Source organism: Onychomys torridus, chromosome 18, assembly GCF_903995425.1.
Source record: "Onychomys torridus chromosome 18, mOncTor1.1, whole genome shotgun sequence".
In the NCBI taxonomy this organism is placed as follows: Eukaryota; Metazoa; Chordata; class Mammalia; order Rodentia; family Cricetidae; genus Onychomys; species Onychomys torridus.
The window spans coordinates 36,326,464-36,354,141 of NC_050460.1; positions in this window are offsets into that span (position 1 = coordinate 36,326,464).

Genomic DNA, 27,678 nt, shown 5'->3' on the forward strand with positions numbered 1-27,678 from the left:
AGATATTTAAGAATCTATCAAAGATGTGCCTTTGCTTTATTTTAATATTAGGCTTCAGAAATAACAGAAAATTAATACTGGATAAAAATAGCATAAAGTTATCATATCCTTTAGGTGATGTCTTTTGTATCCATAATATTAATTTATTGTAGCTCCTTGTGTGTTTCTCCAGTGTACCTTAGCAAGGAGTGTCATATAGTATTGGAAATAAGAGAATTAAAAAGCATTTCATGGAATAACTTTCACTGAAAGAAATTCAAGTTTAGGAGTGCTTCATTAGCACATCATCATCAAGATGGGAGAAACTGTCTTTCTGCATCTCCAGAATTGAGATCAAGCCATCAAAACCCATCACCAAATCTTACTGGGTTTAGCTTATGATACAACAAAAAGCCAGCAGAGTGTCACTAGCTAGATCAGGGTTGGGAAAGCAACCTGGTGAGCAAGAAAGGCAGCTACAATGAACCATTGTGAAGACCTGAGTTAAACCATTACAAATAAAAGTGACCTACAATGGCAAGTTGAGTATTCTGTAGCATTTGGTTATACTTCACTGGTCTTAAATCAACATCTCCTTCCTAAATTTTTGTTATTAACATTTCATATTTATCTAAGTAAATAAACAGAGGAATCAGAGAAGTATAGAGTCTCACCCACCAAGCTCTCCATGGGACTGTGTCTGTATATCAATACTTTAGTGTTTCCTAACATCATAAATGTCTCATGACACACAGCTGTACTTATTAGTAAAACTAGAACACTGAATGGGACTCATGCACTTTTAGTTAGGGTACCAATTGCCTGAGTATGTAAACATAAAACTGATTTCAATTTGCATTGGAGCTTGTAAAAATAAAGTGGATCTTAATGTACTTTTAAGTAAAATCTTAAAATTCAGCCACTAAAGTTTAATATACACTATTACTACTTGAGAACAATTTAATATGTCTACATCAAATTTACATAGTAGAAAAATAGTCACATAGCAGACAATTTACTTGAAGATGATTAAAATTCTGCTCCTTAAAATAGAACAAAGATCATGCAATGTTAGTGTTGGTCTTCAGTCAAGTGGAAAGAATTTGCCAGAAAAAAAAAATAAGTATATTTACTGACCCTTTCTCTGGTTTTCTGTGCTTCCTCGAAAATAACTTGAGAGAATAGTGTTACCTACAGGGGGATGAGCTTCACATAGTCACAGTTTCTAGCAATGTCACTGAACTGGCACTATGTAAAGGGCGCTGGGACTCAGAAAAAGTGAGCTGGAACTTTTGGAGTTCTGATACTAGGAAGATACTTCATTCAAGTTGCGACTTGTCTTGGACTCTATTTGTAAATATGAATCCACGTCCTAGTGTGTTCCTGTTAGTAAACTATAATTCCTGTTTCTGCTTTTGTTTTTTGATATCAACCTGCTGTTCTTCAGAGCAGTCAGAAAATTGGGAGACCAGGAGAGAAGAATAAAGAGGCTTTAAGTATGGGGAGAAGGAGAGTGAAAGATATATGTGACATAGAAATGAAAAGGGGAATGGAATATGGGAGTGGGAAAGATTCAGGGGGAAGAGGAGTAGGGAAGAGAAGGAGTAGTGGGGAGGCCAAATAAAGCCAACGTGACATGGAAAGGCCACAAGGAACTTGCTATTTTGCGTGTTAATATTGAAGAAGATGAGGTGATTGTGTTTTTTTTTTTTAATATATTTTGAGGGTTCTACTACTGGTTTCCTTCACAGCTCCCTCCTGTCTGAAGAGAGACACACACAGTCTCCTAGCACGTTGGCCTCCATATTCACAGTATTTCATTAGGACATTGACAGCACATGACAGTAGACCAAGGTCACAGCATGGCTGAAATTTGTAAAAAAGGTAGTTGCATTGGACTTTTTAATTTTTTCACTTCCTTCAGGCACAGCCTTAAGTGGTCAACCAGTTTACTGTCTTGGCCCTTGTCAGCCTCCATAACAAAACTCCAACAAGGATGGTGCACGTGAGGGCTAAAGGTATTGTGAAGGGTGAATATCCAAGATCAGGGAACTGGCTGATGCTGAATTTGGGGCCAACTTCTTTGTCTGAACACATCTCTGTCTTTTTCTTATGTGTGACAGAGGCTAGGGAGCACTTAGGTTTCCATTTATAAAGGCACAGCCTATTCCTGAGGGTTCTGCCCTTAATATGTCATCATTTTCCACAGTCCCATCTCCCAGTAGCACCCCAAGTGTGCTTCATAAGAGCAGAGACACAGTCATTCAAACTACAGGACCCAGGTTCCTATTGAGATTGCTAACCCCTCTTTTCAACCCACTGATCCATCTCCTCCTGAGAACTTCAGGTCCTAGCAGAAGGAGTTCTCTAAATGGTCCCCTCCTAGGTTCAAAGGCTGAGGGAGTACAGTTGCTTACACTCATTGATATGACTGTGACTTCCCCTAGGGAGGCAGAAGGATTTCAACTCTCTGGATTTGGCTACTTTGAGTGCTTTGTTTCAGCTCAGTTTTCCAAAGACTTAGAAGGGCAAGGGATGCAAGCCTGTCAATGCCTTCAATCAGAGAATCATTACAGAATGCATCGTTGGAAAATTTAATTTGTGTAAACAGTGGTTGAAAAGTAACTACTTCCTCTTGGAGTGAGGACCTTCTTTCATTGTTGGGCTTGGTGATATGATACACACACATGGAACAGAAAAGCTAATTTTCCTTTTTATGACACCAGCTATTGGTAAACTGTTTAGTTAGCTGTACTGACAATTGATAATTGCCAGTTTCTACAGCTACATAATGACAACACATGATGGTGTGTGGGTAGCCTAAAAAATGTCTGATAGGACAGACATGGTGGTTCAACTGCAACCCCAGAAGGTGGGAGGCAAAGACAGGAGGGCTTATGTTCAAGGCTTCCCTGATTTAATAACTAATGCTTGCCTAAAATAACTAAGCAAATATATAACCAATATTGCATGTGAGAGATAGGATGGTGCAAGTGAGGGCTAAAGGCATTAATGTCTCTCCCAATCTAAGAGTCAATCATTGCATGATAGAAACCATCTTTCTATGGGGCATTAGAAACCACCTACAACATCTCTATTTATTCAGGAAAAAACAGTAATTTTAAGGAACTTCTCAGAGATATTAAAATACAACAAAATACACACTTTAGAAATTAGAATTGATGACTGGAGAGATGGTTCAGCTGCTAAGAGCACTGGCTGCAAAAGCAGAGGACCCAGGTTCAATTCCCAGCTCCCATATGGTGACTCATAATCATCTCTAACCCCAGTTCCAGGTGATTTCACTCCCTCTTCTGGCCTTCTTGAGTACTGCATGGCCGTGGTGCCAATACACATGCAGGCAAATTACTCATAAACATAAAATAAAAATAAACTTAAAAAGATGGGAATAATAATCCAGAATTAAAACCAGAAAAATGTTCTTTTTATCAATGTAATATTGTCAAATATTTAAGTGTCATATACTAGTTTCTTAACAAGAGGCATAAGCAATTATTATAATGCAATCTAACATAGTTTCAGTTCAATCTCAACTGTGTTCACACACTTCTTCCAGGTTTTCTTCTAAGGGCTGGCTAACTAATTTGCATACAATATCAGTATGATTGCTTCCACTTTAACCATGTTTATTATTTTCTTCCCTGAGTTTAAGCTTCCCTTTGGACTTAATACTTTAACCAAGGCATGGTAGCACCTGTCTTTAATCCCAGCTCTCTGCAAGGCTAAGACAGGATGACTGCAAATCCAAGACAGGATGACTGCAAATCCAAGGACAATCAGAATTATAAATAGAGTCTGAGGCTACTTGAGAAACCAACCAACCAAGACCTTGTCTCAAAATAAAATTTAAAACAGCAAAATAAAAAGTTGGGTATAAGGCTCAGTGGTAGGTTTACCTCCCAAGGTCTTAACTTATGCCAAAAAATATTGTTGCTTGTTAAGCATAACAGATGTCATCAGGTACATATGTACATAGGCTTTAAGGCATCAAGATTTTTTTTAAAACTAAAACTTTATTATGAAAAACTTGAGAATACTGTTTCTTTTTATTTGCAATACATTTAAAAAGCTACAGTGTCTATGTGTGCCTGTTCATTTTGTAAGTTGACATTTTCAGAAATCCTTATGTTGATCCATGTCCTCAGTGCCAGATGCCCGGGTTTGCATCCAGCGCATGTTCTGCACTACTGTGTAGGTATGGGATAATAACTATGGTGTCATTACAGAGAATGGCATCAACACAACACCATGCATCATGATCAAGGAGTTGCTAACAATGGAACAATACCAAGTACAATGGCTGTGGACAAGCAAGAGGATGTGAAAACTGAAAATTTCAAAAAAAAAAATGTAGTTTGATTGACATCAAATATCTTTTGGAATTGTTTTTCTCAAGTAGAAATGGCTATCTTACATTGGATTTTTTTTTTTCTTTCTAGAAAAATAAGGTATCTGTTTCTCCTTAGAAACCATCATTCATTTTTTAGACTGCATATACACAGCTTTCACCAGTGTCTTTGAAGCCATACAAGATAGAGGGAGACATTTTACCTTGAGAGGTTAGTGCTGACTTGGCATAGAGGATTCTGCTTGTGATCAAGACAGCTTTGGTTTCCAGTTTATTAGACTGAGAAATCCCTTTCTTGACCTATGCCCGAGTGCAATAGACCCCTGTTTAAGTAAAAACACAGGAAATGACAGGGAGACAAGGCTGGGACACCTGTCTGGGCCACTGTTGACCCATCATGCTTAACTAATTTCTCCCTGACCTCTGACCCAGATTTCCACAGCTCCCAAGGGATTTGTATCTTTCGTCCAACAGCCCCTACACCTGCAACTGATTAACAAAACACAACTCAACTTTGTTATCTGATGAACTGAACTTCCTAAGTTAGCAAGACAATTGTTTTATTACTGTATTGACAAATTGTCCTATTAACAACCAGCTACTACGAAAAATCAATTAAAATCTTGGCCGAGAAATTCAAATATAGTTGGAAACATAAAAATGGAAACTAAATAGTGAGCTAATAGTCTTTTTTTTCATAACATAGTTCATCATGTAGTAGCAGCCACATCAAAACTAGAAATTTGTGTTGAAAAGAAGGATGTTAAATTATAAGGAGACATATGGAGCTGCCCGGTGTTTAATTTCATTTTATTTCATGCTGATGTACTCCTCAACACTTATGTGCACAACAATACTGCATGTGCTTCTCTCCAGTCCTGTAGCTAAACAGCGTAATGTTAGTGACATTCAGTACATAATCCTGTAAAACATTTGGTAGGTAGAGTGAAGATACACCCTCTTAGAAACGTTGGCCATAAACATACTATAATTCACTTGTTTAGTTTACAACACTGGTCATAGATTTCGAATATGAATAGAGAATTCCTTGACAAGGGAATTTAAGGCCCATGAGAATCTTGCATCACAACATTTAAAAAAAAAATCCTTTATCAGAAGAAACCTTCCTTTTCTCAGAGTAGGTCACAGAGAAAACTTGATAAACTCTTTGTATTTACTTCTATCTACCCCTGAGAAACTTTAAGCACCCCCCCCCATTTAATAAAATCAGGTATCACATATCAAAAGAAATATTAAGAATCACTGAACTGGGCCAGGCAGTGGTGGCTCATACCTTTAATCCCAGCACTTGGGAGGCAGAACCAGGTGGATCTCTGTGAGTTCAAGGCCAGCCAGGTCTACAGAGCAAGAGCCAGGACAGGCACCAAAATTACACAGAGAAATACTGTTTCGAAAACAACAACAACAACAAAATCCCCCCAAACAAAACAATCACTAAACTGAACCTCAAAGATTATTTCAGAAAAATAATAATCAGGAAAAATAATTCTTGAATAAGAGACAAATGAATCTTAATGACAAAAGTATACTTCCAAAATATGTTACATTCAATGGCTTAAAAGTCCTCAAGTCTGTAAGTGATGCTTTTAAGGATGGGGTGAATCAGTTTCCCCTAGTCACTGATGAACTCCATGGGAAATGCATAACTTACAAATTTGAAGGAGAAGAAAGAGTAATTTTGCCTGTGAATGTGAGCCCATGTTTAATAAAGTCAGCATTATCTCTCCCTGTGAGGGCTGATGGCTACAGAAAGCATACATTTGTCTGAGTGACGCTGGATCTCCGTCATTCACATAAGTGACAGAGTTTCTCTGTGATGCCGTCAGTCAGCTCTGAAGAGAGAATGTTGACATTCAGCTAAAAGGATAGTTTAGGAGCAGAGAGATGCTGACTCGGATGCTGAGGGGGACAGTTAACACAGAGAAAAGGTGGTCCAGATCAGAAGGGCTGCTGTCAATCTCTCACACCCGTGTTGCAAGTAAGCACTGCACCAAAATCTGACTGCCACCCTACAGTGCATCCAGCCAATGATTCCTGATTGTATTCCAGGTGCTTTCACACATAGCCCTTTCCTAGCTTCAGTAGCTCACTCCACTTTCCTCATGCAGAGTACCTTTTTTTTTTCTTTTATCAAGAAATTTTTTATTCATTTTACATACCAACCAAGAAGTATCCTAAAGCCCTCTGTTGAGAAGTATTCAGACATTAAACATCAGGTTCTAAACAATTTGACACTATGGTCAACCACACATGGGATTCATCATATTTTCTCTGTTTGGTTCCAGCTCCTGGCCCTCAGAAGTTCCCTACATGATACATCATCATCCTCAGGCTCTCTCAGGCTCATTACATTGTTCTGCATATGTATCATTTCCACCTCAACCTACATCTAAACCCTACTGAACTTCTAAGACTAACATATTCCATCTCTACCAGAAGTAATACTTTTCACTCCTATGAGAAGTCTATCACTTCTCCAGCACCCCAGTAGTTGAAATTCACATACTTACATATTTCACAAAACCATGTCATCCAAGGGTATAGATAAACAAACACAGGAACATAACATAAGGATTGTTGCAGAATGCTCCAGTCCCTCATCAAACTCCCCAACCCAAATTGTATAAATCTCTTGAATGAAGGGTAAGCCACATACACCTGAGGAATGATGCCACAATAACATTATAGACATACAGTGTAAATTCACTTCTCAGCACCAATGGCTCAGGAGTTATGCACCAAAAGTGCTTACGAAACAGGAATAGAGAGATACTTCTAGGGTCAGTGAAATCGATGGCAAGCTTAACAACCTGAGTTCAGCACCTGGTATCCTCATAGTACATTGTTCTAAACAGTAGATTTTCATTCTATTTAGGGTTGATTTGTACTCAATACATACACATATATATGTATATGTGTATACACACACACACACACATATATATGTGTGTGTGTGTGTGGTGTGTGTGTGTGTGTGTGTGTGTGTGCATGTATATAAACCCATGTGTGCACAAAATGTTGTTTCCTGTTTCAGCGATTATAAGTTATATAAAATTGAATACACTAGTGAAAAAGATCTCCTTGAGAAAATGTTCTTATCCCATGTGGATTTATACCAAGAAATTAGACTGCTGAATTACACATTAGTTAGTCTTACTTTTACTTTTTCAGTGTCTTCACACTATGTGCTATAAAGGGAAAAATAGTTTATATCCACACCAACATGGTTTGGGGTATTTTTGTCACACCCTTGCTTATATCTTTTGACTTCTTGGTAACATTCAACTCCCTTTAGGCTTTGATTTGCAACTCCTCATAACTAAAGGTGCTGAACACTTCCAAATGTACTTGCTAAATACCTGTACATAATCTTTGCCTTGTTTATTCAGGTCTCTTTTCTATTTTCTAAATAAAATTATTTAGATAATTTTTGTGATTTAATTATAAATTATAGAGGTAAATCTTTTATCAAATACTGTGTGTAAATAGTTTCTAAGATATGTAGGTTTCTTCTCCTTTTTAAGGCAGGAGATAATTTCTTTTAAAAAAGATTTTTCATACTACATAGTTGTTTTTTTTTTATGTTTTTCTCCTATCCCAGCTCCTAGCTTATCCTATCTCCCTACCAACCCCGAAATATGTCCACTTTCTCTCTCTCTTCCCCACTCCTCCTCTCCTCTCTCTTTATCTCTTTCTAAACAAACAAACAAATAAACAAACAAAAAAACCAAAGCCTAAAAAAATGAAAATCAAACAAACAAGCAAAAGGCCAATAAGACTAAAAAGGCCAAAGCAAAACAAAATAAAGCAAAAATACCACTGAATTTGTTTTGTTTTGGCCAACTGCTTACTCATGGGCATGGGGCCCACACCTACAATACTCCACTGTATCAAATCAGTCCCAATGGATTTTCCCTTTGCCAGAAGATATCTATTGCAAATAGTTTCTTGGTTAGGGGTAGGACCCTGTTTCCACTTCCTTCTCTCAGCACTGGGACACTTTCTGGCTTGAACCTATGCAGGTCTTGTACAGGAAGCCACAGTCTCTGTGAGTGCATATGTCCATCATTCATTCATTGCTGGTAATAGTGTCACTTGCTGGTACAGTTTCCTAGGCATTAAATCACACCATTTGAAATGAAAACATCTTTTTCTTCCATTCCACTTTTGATGCTTTTAATACCTTTCCTCACTTTAATACTAGTCGTGCTGAGTTGAATAGAATTGGCTTCCTCGTGTTGCTCTCAATCTTAATGGAAAACTTGCAACTTCCCACCACTGAGCATGATGCTGGCTGTGGAGTTGTGAATACATAGATAGCCCTTATTGTGTTGAGGCATATTCTTTACATATCTTATATATTGAGTCTAGGAAGGATATTAAATTGTCAAGCAGCTTCTCTGCTTTCTAAGTGGTAACTCTATCATTTTATCCTTATTCTGTTAATCTGGAGTATCATAATTTTTTTATTTGCCTAGGTTGAGCCATCCTTGTATGCTAGGGTTGAAAGCCACTTACTTGGTCATGTTATATAATCATTTCAATGTATGGTTGAATTTAGTTGTTTTTTTTTTTTAATATTTTGCTGAGATTGCTTTTGCCTGAATTTATCAAACATAATGGTTAATAATTTCCTTTTCTTTCAGTACTCCTATCTAGGTTTTGTTTCACTGTAATCTGACATTGTAAAAGCTGTTTTGAGCCTGGCAGTGGTGGTGCACACCTTTAATCCCAGAAATCAGGAAGCAGAGTCAGGCAGATCTCTGTGAGTTCGAGGCCAGCCTGGTCTACAGAGATCCAGGAAAGGCACAAAGCTACATAGAGAAACCATGTCTCAAATAAATAAATAAATAAATAGATAAATAAATAAATAAATAAATAAGTAAGTAAGTAAGTAAGTAAGTAAGTAAGTAAATAAATAAATAAATAAAAGGCATTTTGAATTATTCTTTCTTTGTCTGCTTGTTTTGAAGAATTTAAAAATTGTTTTTATTAACAGTGATGTAAAACCAGCTACTCCAGAGACTGAGACAGGAAGATGGTGAGTTTGATTGATGGGTTGACACCTACATTAATTTTTTAAAATGTTAAAAAATTCTGTTCTTTTTTCTAATTGTCAGTATATGGTATCATTGAAGTTTGTAAGTTTTTGGATCTTAACTGGTAGGAGACTTTGAATTATTTATTAAATTTCCTTACTAATTGTTTAATGAATATTTCCTGTTTTGTGGATTTAGAAGTGATATGTTATAATATATCTAGGAGTTTATCCATGTGTCTGAGCTGATCAGATTTGTTGCTCTGCTCATGTCTATAGCAGTAGGTATGATCCTTTGTACAGGACTAAGTTACAATGTCTTTCTTCTCCGACTTTCAGTTTTTTTGCATATAAGCTTGTCAATTTTTGTTCAACTTTTAAAAAAAGAACTAAGAAATACTGTTTGTTGTTTTTTGTTTCCTTCCTTTCTTCCTTCCCCACCCCCACCTCCCTCCTCTCCCCATCTCTCTCTCTCTCACTCTCTCTCTCTCTCACACTCTCTCTCTCTCACACACACACACACACACACACACACACTATATAGATCAGGCTGGTCTTGAACTCAGAGATCTGACTGCCTCTGCCTCCTGAGTAATGAATTTAAAAGTGTGTGCCCCTAAGACCAGCTAGTTTTGTTTTTGTTTCTATTATATTTTTTGTTTCTGTTTCATTTATTGTCGCTCTAATTTTGTTATTTTCTCTCTTTCCCTAACTTGGGGCTTAGCTTACTACTTTTTCTGTTGCTTGTCCTAAGATACTAGGGCATTTGCCATCTCCTTTCTCTTTAGTATTAGTGTTTAGTGATATAAACTTCCCTGTTCAAACTGTCTTTATTATATCACATTAATTATGGCCTGCTGTGTTTCCATTTTCTTTGTCTCAAGACAATTAACAAATTCCTTTTTTATTTCTTCTTTGACCCATGTTCAGGATGGAGTATTGAATTAATAGTATGTTTTCTTTTTCAATTTTTTACCTGTGATTCCATCTAATTTTCATACCATTGTAGTTATAGAAAGTTGTTGATATATTTGTCTCTTATTATCATTGCTGACTTAAAAATCTATTTTGTCTGCTGTGTTAGATGTCATTCCATTACTAAAACAAAGGCCTGGAAAGAAATATTTATTTAGGTCACTATTTCAGAGGGTCATTCCTGTAACTCAATTCTTTTGTCTAGGCAGCATGTCATATTTGGGGGCAGTAGTAGAGTGAGTTGCTTACCTCATGATAGCCAACAGAGAGCAGAAGGGACTGGATAGTCTACATCAAGCTTATGCCCTCAATAGCTTAACTTCCTTCCAGTTGACCCATCTTTCAAAAGCTACACCACTTTCTAATTGTGGTAATCTGGAGACCAAGCCTTCCACACACAAGCCTTTGCAGACACTTGTTATCTAAATCAGTTGTTTGAATGTGCAATTCCTTATCCTTCCTAGGCTCCTGTGTTAGAACACTTGGTCCTGGGCTAATGATGTAGTTTGGATTGTTCTGGAACCTTTAGGCAGGCAGAAGCTTGATGAGACAAACAAGTCACTGGGTTCAGACTTTGAGGGATATTCTTCTTGTTCTCTCTGCTTCCTGACTGAGAAGACAATGTAGACATGCCTTCCACACTATGGTGGATTGGAAGCCTTCAAACCATGGGCCCCAATAAATCCATATTCCATTAAGTTGCTTCTAACCAGCTATTTGATCACACCAACATGAGAAGTAATGAGTACAACACCTTGGCTATCATTTCCACAAGAGCCTGTAAACCTTCACTTTCGGGGAGTATATGTGTTTAAAGCTGAAGTCAATCAGCATCTTGGGTGTGGTCTGGTAGCTATCACAGGGTGAGGCTTGTTCTCCTGTATTGCTCTTGTTCTTATGATCGTCAGGCAGTTTTGTGATTTGGTTAGAGACTTCCATTCCTTCCCTAGCTGGAGACTTTTCCATAAAGTTGAACTTCTGTTAAATGCCCTTTCCTGTAAGGCTTGTGTTTATTTAAGAAAGTCCTTATCTTCCTTCAATCCTGTTTTCTGGAACTATTTTTTTTTTCAACTTGGTTTTGTTTTATCTGAGGCAATGTCTCACTACAGTGCTCAGGCTGACATAAAATTATCATTCTGTCTTATTCTCAGAATGCTTGGGGTACAGGCATGTGCTACTGTGCTGCCACACCTGGCTTTTCCTTCATTTCTACAAAACAGCTTTGACAAGTAAAGTCTATGTGGTTGGAATTTTTTTTCCTTTCAACACTTTGTCTATTCACTCTGTTGACTTGGAACCAAATCTTGCTGAGCTATTCTCCATTAGTCTTATGGACTTGAGCAACTTTTTGTTCTGTTTAGTAGGAACCTTCCTTCCTTCCTTCCTTCCTTCCTTCCTTCCTTCGTTCCTTCCTTCATTCCTTCCTTCGTTCCTTCCTTCCTTCATTCCTTCTTCCTTCCTTCTTCACTTCCTTCTTTGCTTCTTTCCCATTTCTTGCCTCCTTATTTATTTTCTTATCCTTCTTCCTTTTGTTGACAATCTGTTATAATCTTACCATATTCTTTGGATTGACCCTTATTGGAGATATTTGAATTTGGTTTATGTGGAAATTTTTCAACAGATTTTTAAAAAATAACTCTTACTAGGTGTAGTGGATAGGCATCCCAGCATTGGCCTGGAAGTTCCAACCCCCACTGAGGCTTCGGTAATGGTCACACCCACAAGGCGGGGCAGAGGAGGAAGCAGAAGACGAAGGATCGGGAAGAACTCACTCTCTTGGTTCCGGGACGCCGGACGCGAGAGGTGGACCGAGCAGAGTTCTCCAGAGAACGCCGCCGCCGGACTACCCTCTACCTTGCCAGACTCTGCGACCTACCCCTTCATTTGTAAGTTACCCCACAAAATAAACTTCCCTTTTAACTACGTGGAGTGGCCTTAATAATTCCACCAATAACTAGGCATATAGTCTTGTCAAGTGATGTTCTTACAATGTGTGTTATGTCATTTGGAGTACTTTTTTTAACCCCGAGAATTTGTTTGACTTTTTAACATGATTTCTATTTCATTCTTAAATGTCTACTATTTCCCTTAAATTCCTTGTTTCATTGAACTTATTTGTCTATGTATTTAGCAGAACTTCTTCTGGACAATTATTTTGTGAAGTCATTTTGTAAATCTCCATGTCTTTGGAGTTAGTTACTGGAGTATTATTACTTTCCTTTAGAATGTTTCTGACACTCTGTGTCTCTTGATGATGACTTGTTTGTGTTGGATTTGAAGGAAGCAAACCCTCTGGATAGAGACCTTGAGGCTCAAGCTGTGTGTGTGTGTGTGTGTGTGTGTGTGTGTGTGTATGTGTGTGTGTGTGTGTGTGTGTGTGTCTGTGTCTGTGTGTCTGTGTGTTTAACAACTTTACATCTCTCATTCCATTTTAGGGTATCATTCTTAAGATTGTATGAATTTTTGGGACCTTAAATATCCAGACCACATTTTAGAAAGTATTTTTAAAAATTTTACTCTGCAACTTTACAATGGTGATGCTATAAATGCTTAAGTCTGTTTATTCCAATCCTGTAGTTCATACTGGCTGGTCTATACCAAAGATTGGCATTCAGTGCTCACAGGGCATGTTCATGGTGATATCTCTGGTGGAGCCTAATATTAATGGAGCCCTTTGAATATTTTTCAAGCTTCTTTGAGGATGGAGCATTATAAATGGCTCAAGGACAGGTTTGCAGATGCAACCAAGAGAACAGTTAGGAAGTACCATGGGTTCCTGCCTCTGACCTCAGACTTTGACACATAGCAAAGCAAGTTGGGTGCTGCCTTGCTAGGCTCTCATATTCTCCCATGGAAGAAACCAGGAACTATTACAGTCTTTCTTGATGCTGTTAACATGGATGAGTGGTGATGCAGATAAAATAAAACCATTCTTCGGGCATGTGTTCCCAAGTCTACAGCCTTTAATCCCAGGGAGTGATGGCAGAAAGCAGAAATATATATATAAGGCACGAAGACCAGAAACTAGAAGCATTTTGGCTAGCTAAGCATTCAGGCTTTTGAGCAGCAGTTCAGCTGAGATCCATTTGGATGAGGACACAGAGCTTCCAGTCTAAGGAAACAGGATCAGCTGAGGAACTGGTGAGATGAGATGGCTGTGGCTTGTTCTGTTTCTCTCATCTTCCAAAATTCAACCCAATACCTGGCTTCAGGTTTGTCTTTATTAGTAAGACTCTTTAAGATTCCTGCTACATTGCTTAGGTTTAATACACAGTAGATCCTGTATAAGGAGACGTCACACCAGTAATTAATACTGAAGATAGTTTGGGGCGATGAAATAACACACCACCAGGAGTCTCTTTTTATTGTTTTTTTTCTTTCTTTTTTATTTATCCCACTAGACTCAGACCACCACAGACTGATTTCACCAGAAGGTGTGGATGCTTATCTTTCTTATGTTCCCTACAAGGAAAGCAAAGTTATTTTATTAGAATCATATTTATTTTTAAATATTTCATCACCTCATCCTTCAACATAATATCACATTGATCCATTTGTTTATGGAATCATGGTATTAGGACCCACTAAGAATTAAGTACACATACCCTAGATATTGCAATATCAAATATAAGCAATTAATATAATATGAAATAAGTCCCCTGAAACTCTGCTCAAGAATTGGAAGGTTGCAGTCTATAACATAAAAATAAGTTACTGCATTGTATTCTTTACTTCTGAAATAGGCACAGTGTTTAGAGGTGCTCTGAATGGTGGAGGCAATTCATTTCATATTATGTATGATGACAGGCTAATCCTATAAGGCACTGGTTCTAAGCGGGGCTCAAAGTAAGAAGATCGTTTAGTTGTTTAGCGAGTTTAGATTTTAGTTCACTCTTTCTTTTGTTCTAAGATGTATTTTTTTTTACACATTTTGTGCATTCAGGTGTTTTGTCTATATGTTCGTCTGCACACCAGAAGAGGGCATCAGATCCTGGGGGTACTAAAGTTATAGTAGGTTCTTGATATTGAACACAGGACCTCTGGAAGAACAGCCAGTGCTATTAACCTCTCAACTATTGAGCCATGTCTCCAGCCCTAGTTCACTCTTTCAATTCACCTGTTTCTTTTACTCCAAAGATCCAATATATAGTAGGAACTTGATGGTGATTTTTAAAAACAAAATAGAAACAAAACAATTAAGTCACTCAAACTTTGGAAAATAATCATTTCTTTCTGGATGATGATTCCTTGTCATTGTAAGGGTCTCTTGATGAGAACTTATGTGATCATGTAATGTACTCTAAGAACTCACATGCTGTAGATTTTCTTCATGAATTAATGTTCACTCATTTATTGAGTCCCATTGGTTGACATCTGAACCACTCTACACTAGTATCTGTGTTCAAATAGAAATGATGTAAATTAGACCATACAAAAACAGTTACTGTGATCCTAATCAAGTGAATTCACCTGAAATGGTATTTAGCACGGTTAGAAGTCATGTTCACTCTCATCCACATAAATGGTCACATAAAGATTTTTTCCCCAAACCACTTTGTTTAAGAAAGAAAAAATATGTCTGAAGAGAAATATGTCTGGAGAGAAAGAGAGAGAGAGAGAGAGAGAGAGAGAGAGAGAGAGAGAGAGAGAGAGAGAGAGTTGTGTAACATTAATTATTAAATTATTAAAGTGATTCCATGGGAAAATTGAGGAGAAAAATCTCCAAAGCTGGTAGGAGTGGTTCCTGCAGAATAGATGCAGGACTCTGCCACCTGATATAGTTTCCCTATAGGTCTACATTTCAGGGAATTAGAAAAAATTAACATAGGTGGAGTAAAGAAGTTTGAGCTTTCTCAATGGAATAAATGGGCATTCCAAATGAATTACAAGTATGATCATCCTGCTCCACAACTATGCTCCTTGAAATGTTCCCACTGTAGGCCACAAAATGCTAGCATATGAGTGCAATATGGTGGGGGAACTCATGAACTCATTATAGCTGTGGTTTCCTGCATAGGGTCTGTATAAGAACAGGCACATAAACATCAAGTCATGGATAACAAGGGTGTCAGGAAGGGCCCATCCCTTCCAAGGCAGCTAAGCACAGTGAAGAGCTACTGGGAGGAAAGAAAGTGATTGCCCATGTCTTCAGTGATACAGCCACTGGGGAGTTGCTCACATTCCAATGTCAGTGGATAATTTCACACTCATGTGAAAACCCTGTAGGTCATACAACCAAAGCAAGAGAAAAAGACATGAGGGTGTGGTGGGTACTTGGTGGGGAGGAGAGTCAATGGGAGACGAAGGAGGATAAGAGAGGATTGAGGGATGAGTGTTACCAGAATATATTATATACATGTATGAAATTGTCAGAGAATAAAGTACAATTTCCTCTGTAAAAGGTATTCATTGTGAGGATGGACATGATGATGTATTTTATAGAAACCAAATACTCATAAGAAAACAACCATGGTGACATCTCTCTATATATAGGCAGAGGCAGTAGCAGGGGCTTTCTTTTGCTAAGGCATTTCTTGATTGCACTTTGTAAGTTTCCAAGTTAGTGATCATAAAAACTGTTGACTTTTAGTTCATGTGTGATAGTGATTTTTATGTCAGCTTCATCAGAAGAATATGCCCCATTATCTCATAAAATCTAGTTTGGGTGTTGCTGTGAAGGTCTTTGTTAAATACTCTTAACATTTGTAATCAGAAATTTTCACTGAAGTAGACTGGAGTCTCATGCTATTAAGGGGAGGCCATGAGAAAAAAGACCGAGGCTCTTTGAAGGAGGAGAGGGAATTATGTCCTGGGAGTCCTGCTATTTCCAGCCTTCTGGCCTGACCTGTGCCTGTCAGAGCACATGCTTCCTCCAAACTTGCATTTTGCAGCCTGTCCTGCGGCCGCACAGATTTCAGACTCAAGAGCCCCTTGGGTGGCATAGTTCATGCTGTCGTTTGAAATATGATGTGAATTCAGCGGGGTTGTGAATTGAGGCCTTACTTGCTCGCTGAAGAGCTTCTGGCAAGTGCCTAGATCCAGAGTTCTGCCATAATAAGCAGGTTGAAGGCTAGGATTAGTTATATAAATGTGATTGGAGATTGTGAAAAGTATAAGGTAGCATCTAGTCAGAGGAAGGGGGTCACTGGATGTGTGTCCTCAGGGACTACATTTTGCTCTGACCTTTCCCGTACATTTTAATTCCTACCTTCTACACTAGAAGCTTTTCCTCCATGCCCTCCCTGACTTGACAGAATGAAACCTCTGAAAGTGTGAACAAAATTGATCTTTCCTTCCTTAACTTGTCCTCTCAGGCATTTAGTCACAGTGAAGAAAACCTGAATTAATGGGAAAAGCTCAACTTCCTAAACCTCTCTCCTACATACCCAGTTAGTGGCGTTTCTTCTAGAGAACACTGACTGGTATAGACTTTGTTGTCAAGAATTCTTACAGAGGAGCAGAATCCTCAGGAATAGATTTCTGCATCGATTCTGGGTATTCCCGATTGGCTTCTCGATAAATCATAAGATACTGAGGACTCCAGAAGCCAGGGGGATTAACAGTGCGGGACACTACACAGCAAACAGAGATGAGAAATTGCATCTGATATTTCTAATCAGATGCTTATAAAGGGCATGCTTTGATTGAACATGAATTTGATTCCTGATAATATTTTTTCAGACTAATAAGCTTAATGCTGAGCTGATTAATCCAGATACACCAGACTCACTGGTGGAAGAGAAGGATAAGTGTAATTCTTCAAATTTCCATCTCTGAGGTTGTGTAAATCACATAGCATTTCCTATATCTGAATAATGGTCTTACTCCTGGGAACTGCAGGGAATGGATTTTGAAATCCATAGCCAGATTCCCACTCTGACAACAGCTGAGTTATCAGTAATTTGGACACCCAGCCTTGCAGGTATCTGCTGGAAAAAAAAAAAAGATGTTGGTTGTGAAAGCAAGAAAATAAATATTGGGATTAGACAAATGGGAAAACCCTCATGAAGCTGTGGACTCTGCGCCCCTCAATTCTGGAAGGTCTCTGCCAAGAAAAACCTTTTCAGTCAATGTTGGTCTTGCCCAAGAAAACTCAATGCTTTTCCAATACAATTGTCCTGAAAGCCAACTTCATTCTCTGCGGGACCCATCCCAAAATTGTTCTCTGTTTTTAAACTCTAGATGAGAAGTCTCCCCAGCTTCTGTCTTAGCATTACTTTCCTCTCCAGAATTTTTTTTTCTGCCAATTCTAGTCAGCTTGGCATGGTTTCCCTATATGAGACTTGTGTCTTTTCAGCTTGTGGAGAGTTCTGAGGTTTGTATTCCACCTCACCCTGAGACCTCTCCCTGTGGATGGGTTACTCATCTCACCTGCTATGTTATCTTATTCCCAGGAACAGTCCTTGCTTCTGCCTATGTCAAATGGTTGAAAACTTGTCCTGTGGCTGTTGTCTATCTCTTAGCTGTTTTAGATGGGAAATTCAATATGTCACCATTACTCCATCCTAAGGGGAAGAATAGCTTTACTCTTATCCCATTCTTTTCATATATTTTTCTTCGTAGGAAAGACACATAAGGTTAGTGTACACATAAGTAGTACATAAACTATTTATTCTTTAAATGTTAGGCCATGATTTCAGAAAGCATTTTCCCTTACCTCGAGAGGTAGTGAGTTAATACTATGTAATATTTCTATTGTACTTGGAAACTGTCATTTCATTATAGCTTTGTGTTTCTGTGACATAGGTTTTTCCAAGTCTCCTCTCCCAGTGTGGTATATATGCATAATACATACCTTCTTGTATGCCTGCCTAAGGATGTGGCATTTTTGTGTAGAGGTTTTCAAAAAGAGAGGAGATTTATGGCACACAGGGGCATCTCCTCACTGAATTTTCTTTGTCAGGTTATTACTAATTTTCTCACTAAATGTGAAATGCAAAGCAAGATTGTATGTGAATACCTTTCAAACAAAACAGCATGCTCACTGTATCAAACCTCATTATTTGCTTTGATTATATATATTAGCAAATTTCATGGGAAAAGTACCCAATGCTTCACTATAAGTGGCTCTTATTGTTTCTGGATATATTCTCAAATGTAATATTATTGCAATATTTGTGAGACATTAAAATTGAATGCTCTCATGAGAAATCTAAAATAAATTCATTTTTCCAAATGTGAAACAACAGTAGCTTAAGTAAAATCACAGCCATGTACTTGTAGAATCTGAAAGAATAAATTATAACGAAAAATCTTTTGGTTATGATAAATGATTACTTAAGCTACTTGTATGAGTAAATGCATACAAACACGTACATATGCATAAGTCAATATGTATATACCTACATAAAAAGATATTTATGGAAACATATGATAGATTTCAAATAATTACAAATGCTTACAAAAATACTTTATAAAATTAATGATATCTATATAAAATACATCATATAGATAAATCTAAATATAATTACTACAAATTGTAACATGTTCAGTGTTGTATTGTGCTACATACAAAGATTGTTCTTTTTTATTTTCTTCTCATTACAATTACATATTTTCTTAAAAAAAAATAAAGAAAGAAAGAGTACTTTTATTTTGGAGACAGTCTTGTTAGGTAGCTCAGGCTGGCCTGGAATTTGCGATCTACTCATCTCTGCCTTTGGGAAAGCTGGGATATAGATCTGTGCTCTCCGCCCAGTATGACAAATTTTCCTTATGTAAGTGGACATTAACCAATAAATATATGCTCAGAATATGTGTACTATTTTATTTTTAAAATAATTTTCAAGGTGCTGAGGAGATGGCTTGGGACTCCGATTTGTTGCATAGGTGGGGAATTGGAGTTTGGGTGCCCAGCATTATGGGAGAAGCCTGAAAGTCCTGTGCCTTGCATGTAGCCCCAGTGCTTGGAGGTTGTAGATGGCAGATTCCCAGAACAAGCTGGCCAGCTACACTGCTGAATTGCTGACATTTCAGTTCAGCAAAAGGCCTTGCCTCAGAAAATAAAATAGACAGTGAAAGACAAAGACTACCCAAATCAACCTCCCACATCTAAATGTGTAGACACACACATGTACCCATACAGATGTAACACACACACACACACACACACACACACACACACACACACGTGTGCATACACACAAAATCAGTCCCATATACATACACACACACATACACACACACACACACACACACACACACACACACACATGCATACACATACCATACACAGAAAAGATGCTCAGAAATCCCTACATATTATCAAACCTACTCAATGGGAGCTAAAAAAAAAATCTTGACAAAGGACCACTCACAGATTAAATTATGTCTTTATGCTTCAGATTTTTCTTCAGTTAAAATAATGTCTATTTACTGTACATTTTCAATTGATAAGACCTTTTCATAATAATGATTAATTTGTTAATTTTTCTAAGAGCAGTGGGTGGTATCCTTATGTTTTGAGTTTGTATGTCAAGCTCATTCACCTTATGCACAAAACAGTCCAGGTATTTGTTCATACTGAGCAGCAGCATCACCATAGATGCAAAGCAGAAGTTAAATCCTGCATCTTCTGCACATCAAATGCCTGAGCAAGTATAGACTTGAAATTATTGTGAGGGAAGACCATGGAATGACAGCCAGGATACAGCTCTGGAGACTCCATCTTTAGCTCTTGTCTGGAAGATGTAGAGTATAATTCTGAAGAGACAGAAAACCTTCTAGCCTGCTTACTTGGCTCATTTCTGTTTCCTGCTCTTGTGTTGTTTATCTGTAGTCCAATGATGCTTCACCACTAGCAACGGCATCTTATCAGGACACTCCAATAGAAGATGACATAATGCACTGCACTTTCAGCTCAATATGCATTTAGTGCACTAACCCTTTGCACATTCCAGGTTGGTGGCTCAGGGCTCTGGTTTTTTATTTTTATTTTTTTTTATTTTTGTTTTTTGTTTTTCTTTTTCCCTCATGATCTCATGGGTTACTAGAGGATCTGCAGCTTACTGCTACTGCCCAACGTCTTAAGACGGTGCTGCATTCCCCATTACGGGCTAGCCCAGTAAAGATGAAAATTCCAGGGTTTGTTCTGCAGGTGCTACTGAATGTACACCATTTTGCTCTCTATCATAAAATAGAAAAAAAAAATGGTAAATTCAACTATTTTACGGCAGCACTTGTGAGTGCTTTAAGCTTCTGGAACACGTCTGCCTCTCTGCTGAGAAAGTTCTCTCAGCCCTGTGCCCTGCTCAAGCCACCCCACTTGGCTTGCTTGCCCTGGGTGAGTGCAGTTTCCTAATAGAGCATTTTACACAGGATTAATTCATTCTGGCTTTGGCTGGCTACGTTCCCAGTTTTCAGTGTGGAAAAAGCCCACACTTAGCATGTGAGAGACAGGGTCCAGCAGCTGGAACATCCGTCTCTGCTGACCTCTCTTGAAGTCCTCAGAGGCTTGTCTTCGCTAGGCCTGGCAGCTCTGTCAGCCTCCCTCCAATGATGAAAATATGCGTTTCTTTCTGTAACAAGTGGGAAGCTATAATGTGGACTCAAGGGACCCTCATTACTAATATTGGAGAGTTGTTTTTTTTTTTTTTTTACAACCATTGAGCTAACTGTTTCTACATCTAATTGAGATGAAAATTTCCCCCATTGAAAGCCTCAGTGGGATTTTATCTCCTCTGTTCATTGTTGTGGCATAGGGACCAAATCATCTCAATGTCATCAAACCATATGTGTTGGTGCCTTAGCTGCCTATGCTTGTGGTAGGTGCAGCAAAGAGCAGGTTACAGGCAGGGTCTTGCATCGCAGTTTTCATCGAAGTCTAACAAACGTGAAGCATGTCCTTGCTTTGCTCATTATTTCTCAACCAGGAAGACGCTACTCACAAAAGCACTTATGCTTTTTAATGAAAACCACTTCCAGCATGACTCTTTCCTTGTTTTCCCTTTGCTTTGAATTCTCACTTGAAATTAGTGTGTTAGCTTCTTGTTGGTATGGACAATACCTGGGACAATCAACCTAACAAAAGAAGGTTAAATTTGAATCATCATTTTGGGGGTTCTGGTCTGTGCTCAACTGGATCTATTACTTGGGCCTGTGTGGAATGAGCTGACCACCTTATACTGAATAGGGAGTAGCAGGAGAGAGAGGCTGGCGTCAAACATCCCTAATAAGAGCACATCCCAGTGTCCTAACTTCCTCCTTCTTGGCTTCATGTCTTAATGGTTCTACTATCTTCCAAAAGTACCATGAGCTGAGAACCACAGCTTTAATATATAGGCTGTTAGAGGATTCTCAGGAGCCAAACAGGTTCACTATAGTGGATCATGCTCATCTCTGCAGTATGGTTCCTCATCCCTGGGCTATGTTGCTGTGCTCAGATCTTCAATTCTCACCCCTCCTATTCAGCCTGTGCCATGTGATGGCTCCTGTCCCAACAGCAATACCTTCCCCCCCCCCCTTACCTCTTCTTAAAATGTCTATTTTTTAAACTCAACAGCCTTCATTTGTCTCAATTAAACTGCCTTCATAACAAGTCATTCTGGTATTTTCTAGCAGCTCAATTTCTTAGAGCAGCCATGCTTTCCATGGCTCCAGGAAGGAGTCCAAAGTAAGCCTGAGACATCCTGCACATCTAAAGCCCCATGGCTCATGAAGCCTGCCTCTGAATATGGTGGTGTAGGAAAAAGAAAGTGCAGCCCTTTCTTAGGAATGGTCTGGATCTGCTGTCTAATTTGAAAGTACAGCTCCAAGAACAGATATGATCCAGGTGACGAGGGGACAGGAACCTTTGGCTCATGCAGCCCCAGGTTGTCATCATCTTATTTGGCTGTTTACCTTGTTATTACTCCTCTTGGGTATGCACTGGGATCCTGTCCAGGAACAAGAGCTTTTCTTTCCTTGCTGTATCTACGGAAGAATCAATGTGCTGCAATGAGTCTAAACTGTCCTCTGGCATGGAGGGTAGAATGAGCATGGCCAGCACAACTTATATATACATAGGTAGAATAAATATGTAATAAATACATTACCTGAAAACTGAATGTAAATATTCATTTAAAACTGACCATACGTTAAAATACCATCCATATTTTAGAAGATATTCTCCACATCCATTGCCAATTTACATTCCAAAAAAGTCTCCATGTTGATCTCTTATAAAACATTACTTGTTATCATTGTTGCCTCATTTTTAATGAAACCAGAATAATTAATAGATATGAAATTTAATGCTGTGGTGGTTTGAAAGAAAATGCATCCCCACAAGAGAGTGGCACTAATGGGAGGTGTAGCTTTGATGAGGAAAAATGTCACCGTGGAGGCAGGTTTTGAGGTCTCATCTATGCTCAAACCATACCCAGTAGTTCAGTTCACAACCTAGTTGCCTGCAAGATATAGCACTCCCAACTCCTTCTCCAGCACCATGCCTGTCTGCAGGCCACCATGTCCTGCCTTGATGATAACAGACTAAACCTCTGAAACTGTTAGCCACCCAATTAAATGTTTTCCTTTATTAGAGTTGCTGTGGTCTCGGTATCTCTTCTCTAAAACAGAAACCTTAACTAAGACAAATGCCTCATTTCTGCTCTATGTAAGACCATTTCTTAAGTTGGATCACAAAGCAAAAAACCAAAAAAAAAAAAAAAAAAAAAAAGAACATAATTATTTTTAGGCATTTTCAACAGTAACTTAGAACAAAGTAAAATCACCCACTCCCTCTACCAATCACTTGAAATATTTTTCCATAAATGGTTTTACAATTTAGACAAATGTGGACTTATTAAAGGAAAGGGAGAAAAACCCACTGTCAGGAATACAATTTATCTTATTAGGTATAAAAATATTTTTAAAAAATCTAGTTTTTAAGGAGTTTCTGTCAATTTTAATTACATTAAAATCTGAATGTCATGTTCAAGTGCAAAAGTTATAGAGTTAGTGGCAGACTAATTGCACAAGAAGCAAGTCCATTTAAAAATATGAATGGCATAAAGGAAAGCAATAACCATGCTCATGGAACACCTTTGGAAATTATTTAGTATGCTTTGGAAATATTTCCCAGATAACTACCTGTTTAATTGTATTTTGTTCCCAAGGGCAGGTATTTAAGGGACACATATTATGTTGAATAGAATACATTAACAGGACAGATGTAATAGTATGTTCACATTTGTCTTGTATTTAAGGGTTTAAGTTGCCTTTTGAAACATACTATTTAGTACTTTCTTTGCATACAATATGAACATTCAGTACGCTCGATGGTATTTGGACATGAGACTCCTTGTATATCCATCTCCTTGATAGTATTGAACTTGAGACCCTTTGGATAACCATCTGCGTTACTTCCTGTTCTAACAATGTGTCACTCATGAAGACTTGTTGTACCATAATTCAAATACAAATTCGATATTCCTTGATTTATGATGAGGGTATATATGTCTTGATAAACCCATCAAATGCAGGACCTATTATAAATCAAAAACGCATTTACTACCTCCCCTTTAATGAATATCACAGCTTAGCAATGGTACACAGTAGAGTATGGAATGTTTTCCTTTTCCAATGTAGGACGGATTGGAGCTTCAACTCCCTGTACTTGCCAAGCCAAGCATCCATAAGAGAGTGTGGTAATGTGTATTGTTAGTTCAAAGAAAGATCCAATTCAAAGTCCAAGCATGATTTCTCATATATGTTCTCTCTCTTACAATATTGGGAAGTGAAAACTAAAATCCCAGGTTGGACCATCATCGTGAGGACACTGTCTATTCTCTACTGTGAGCAGTGTTTAACAGAATGGGAATTTGACTTGACAACTATAATACTCTTCCTATGGTTGACTGGTTAATACCAAGACTAGAATGTGATAGATGAACTAACATTACAGATCTCCTTCTGAGGTTCTCACCAGACATTTGCTAACAGTGCATTGGTGGTGATGAATGAAAAGCCATCTTTCCAATTCCTGGAGGAAATACTTCAAAATGTCTTTAGATTAATTTGTTCTATGTATCAATATGTCTGAACATTGAGATTCAGATATGATGGGTGGCCTAGACAGTTCAGAATAAAGTGATGGCACTTATGCATGAAGGAGATGCCATGCATCATCATTAGAAGGAGGCTTATTATATCCAGGAGGAGTCAGTCTGTTGCTACTCCCTCCGTTTTCTAGTCCTTAAACAGACCAACTTCCCAGAATTAAAACTTATATCAGCCAGTATTTCCAACTTACAACAATGTTAGTACCCCCAGAATCAGTGTCGAGGCATCATGCACATTCTTCCTTTTCCTTCTTTCATTTATTTTGGTCTTTATGTTTCTTAATTTAAATATCATAAATGCTTACTGAAATACTAAATGGTTATTTTTTAAATTGTAACATCATGGGATTCTGCAAACATTCTCTGATATATATATATATATATATATATATATATATATATATATATATATATAAGTGTGTGTGTGTGTGTGTGTGTGTGTGATGTGCACATGTACTCTAAATGCAAGTGTCATTAGTGTGCTTGTGAACAGAGAAAGACCAACTGAAGAGGACAAAATGAAGCTTTCCAAGGTGCTCTGAGGCACCACCTTCCAAGTTCAGGATCTCATTATTTCTTGATTCCTCTATCTCTAGTCTCCCCTTGTGCTGGTTTATCTTTCACACTTCCCCCACAGTGCCCTTTATAAAATGCTAATTTGGCCTTGTTTCTCCTGTGCTCAAGGTCTTTTAGGATGAAACAGCAACTTGCTCAGCAGGCTTCCAGCCTTAACTGTAGCAACTCCTGGTTCCCATGCTCCTCTCTGGCCTGACCTGGCCCTCAGATTGACAGAATACTGTTAACCCCAAGCACATGCCTGTGCTATCCTTGATCTGACTATCATTCCCCACCCCACTCTTTATGGAAGTCTCTTAGTTTGTGACTACCAGGGAATCTATCTGCCTCACAGTCCTCTAGCATGTCTTTCTTTAGACAATTTGCTTCTGTGTAAAGGCCTTTGAGATGTTTTGTAGTTAGGTAAGTCAAACGAATTTTCAACTTCATCCTCACGATCTGGCATATAAAAATACTTTTATTTTTTAATAACTGTTTTAAATGCTTATAAAAATAAGTCTCAGAACAGACAGGCCTGTACTGAATCCACCAGATTTAAATGAATCCCCAAGGGAGTCTTGGCCCTAGAGGAGATGGGAATGGAGGGGAGGGGATGGGGGGAAGGTGGGGGTCGGGGTGGGAGGGGGGAGGATGGGGGAACCCATGGCTGATGTGTAAAATTAAAACACAAATATAATAATAATAATAATAATAATAATAATAATAATAATAAATAAGTCTCAGAAAAAAATGATTGGTTTACGTAAATGAGCTGAAAGAATTTTGAGAAAAGACACATAGGGGTTGATTGAAATGGCTTGATCTTTACAAGCAACCTGTCCTACAGTTTATTTTCATTTTCATCCTGGAAATGTTCATTCAGTTATCTTTGACCTTTGCACTCTTAATTCCCATAAGCATACTTTTAAACAGGCTAATATAGGAAAAGACCAGCAGATTTCATTTTTGTCCATGTTAGGTCTCACCAGATGATTAAAGTTTCTTGAGGAAATGTATTTGGTTCTGAGATATGGAAATACTTTCATGATCTCCCTTAGTAATACTTATGATGCAGGAGATAGAAATCTGTCCTTCCAAAGTGTGTTTACTTAAGTCCTCATCTCTGGGGCGATGATGGAAGAAAGTGGGTATGAGGGCTAGATTGATGTGCAGCAGTTAAGAATACCAGTTTTTTTTATGGAGGACCAGGGTTTAGTTCCCAGTACCCACATATCAACTCACAACCATCTGTAATCCCAGGTCCAAGAGAGTTGATGTTCTCTTTTGATTTTGCCAGGTACTAGGCAATTATATGGTACATAAACATACATACATGCAGTTGAAACATTCAAACATATATAACAATAAATAAATATTTCCCTGTATCAGGAGTAGATGGTCAATACATTTAGTGTGTGTGTGTGTATGTGTTGTTGTTGTTGCTTTGGTTTGGTTTGGTATCCTTTGTCTTTGGGTTTTGTTTGTTTGTTTGTTTTGACTTTTTTTGAGGGAGAAAGAGATAGAATATGAAGTTGGGTAGGTAGAAAGATGAGTAATATCTAGGAGGAGTTAGGAAAGGGGAAATAATATGATAAAATATATTATATGAAAAAACTTAAGTCCAATTAAAAAAATAAACAGCCACATAAAGAAAGGAATGGAATGGAGTCAAGAGCTTCACAGAGAGTTCCTAAATAACTCTCTCACCCCTTCTCCCATGTGAGGATAGAGAACGAAGTTAATATCCAGGAACCAAAACTTGGATTCTTACCAGGCACTGGATCTGCTACCACCCCAGGACTGACTGTCTTCACCCAGGTATGGAATAGATAAGAGAGAAGATACAGAATGGGATGACAGGACTAAGAGAAGCCATAGAGCTATCTGGCTGCTCTCCAAATAGGCAGTAGATCTCGACGCGAACCGATGTGCGAACAGCGCTATAAAAGTTGCCTATTTTTATATCTATTATATAATATATAGGCGAGCGCTTGGCAGTATATCTTAGAGACAAGTAAATGCCATTGGCATGACTTGTGTTTGTGATTTGGAAGAATGCTTCCAAAAGTCTCTCTTATATTGTCCCATCAGAAGAATGTCACCTCTGCTGAATAGTTTCTTGGCATTAAGAGCGTTTGGTTTCAATTGGGGAACAAGAGGGAACCAACACACCAGAAGCTTTCTGCAATAGGACTTCAGCACTCAATCTTTTGTCTTATGAACCACTTGTCTGGAAGCACCAAGTTCTTCTTCAGAGATAGATAGATAGATGATAGATAGATAGATAGATAGATGATAGATAGATAGATAGATAGATAGATAGACAGAGAGACAGAGACAGATAATTCCACTGGATATGAAAATTGTTACTTAGTTGTTTCTAAGAAACTAGCCATAAAAATAGAAGGACCACCGCTCTTTTGAAGGCAAGAGACCCAAGCTTTAGTGTCTTCTAGTTTATTTAATCTATGGCAATGAAAGGATGTCATTTTTTTACTGGGGCAGCTCATTCCCCTGTAAATATCAGGACAATCCCAGCAAAAAAAAATGAATTATAATTTAAAATATGTCTGTGAACCAGCACAGGGTCAGGTGCTGACACAGTGGGGTGGGAGCATGGGGGAGTGCTGACGCTGAACTTGTTGATAATACTGTCACCTGGTGTATGTGTTGACATTGAAACTGACAGAAGGGCAGCTTGG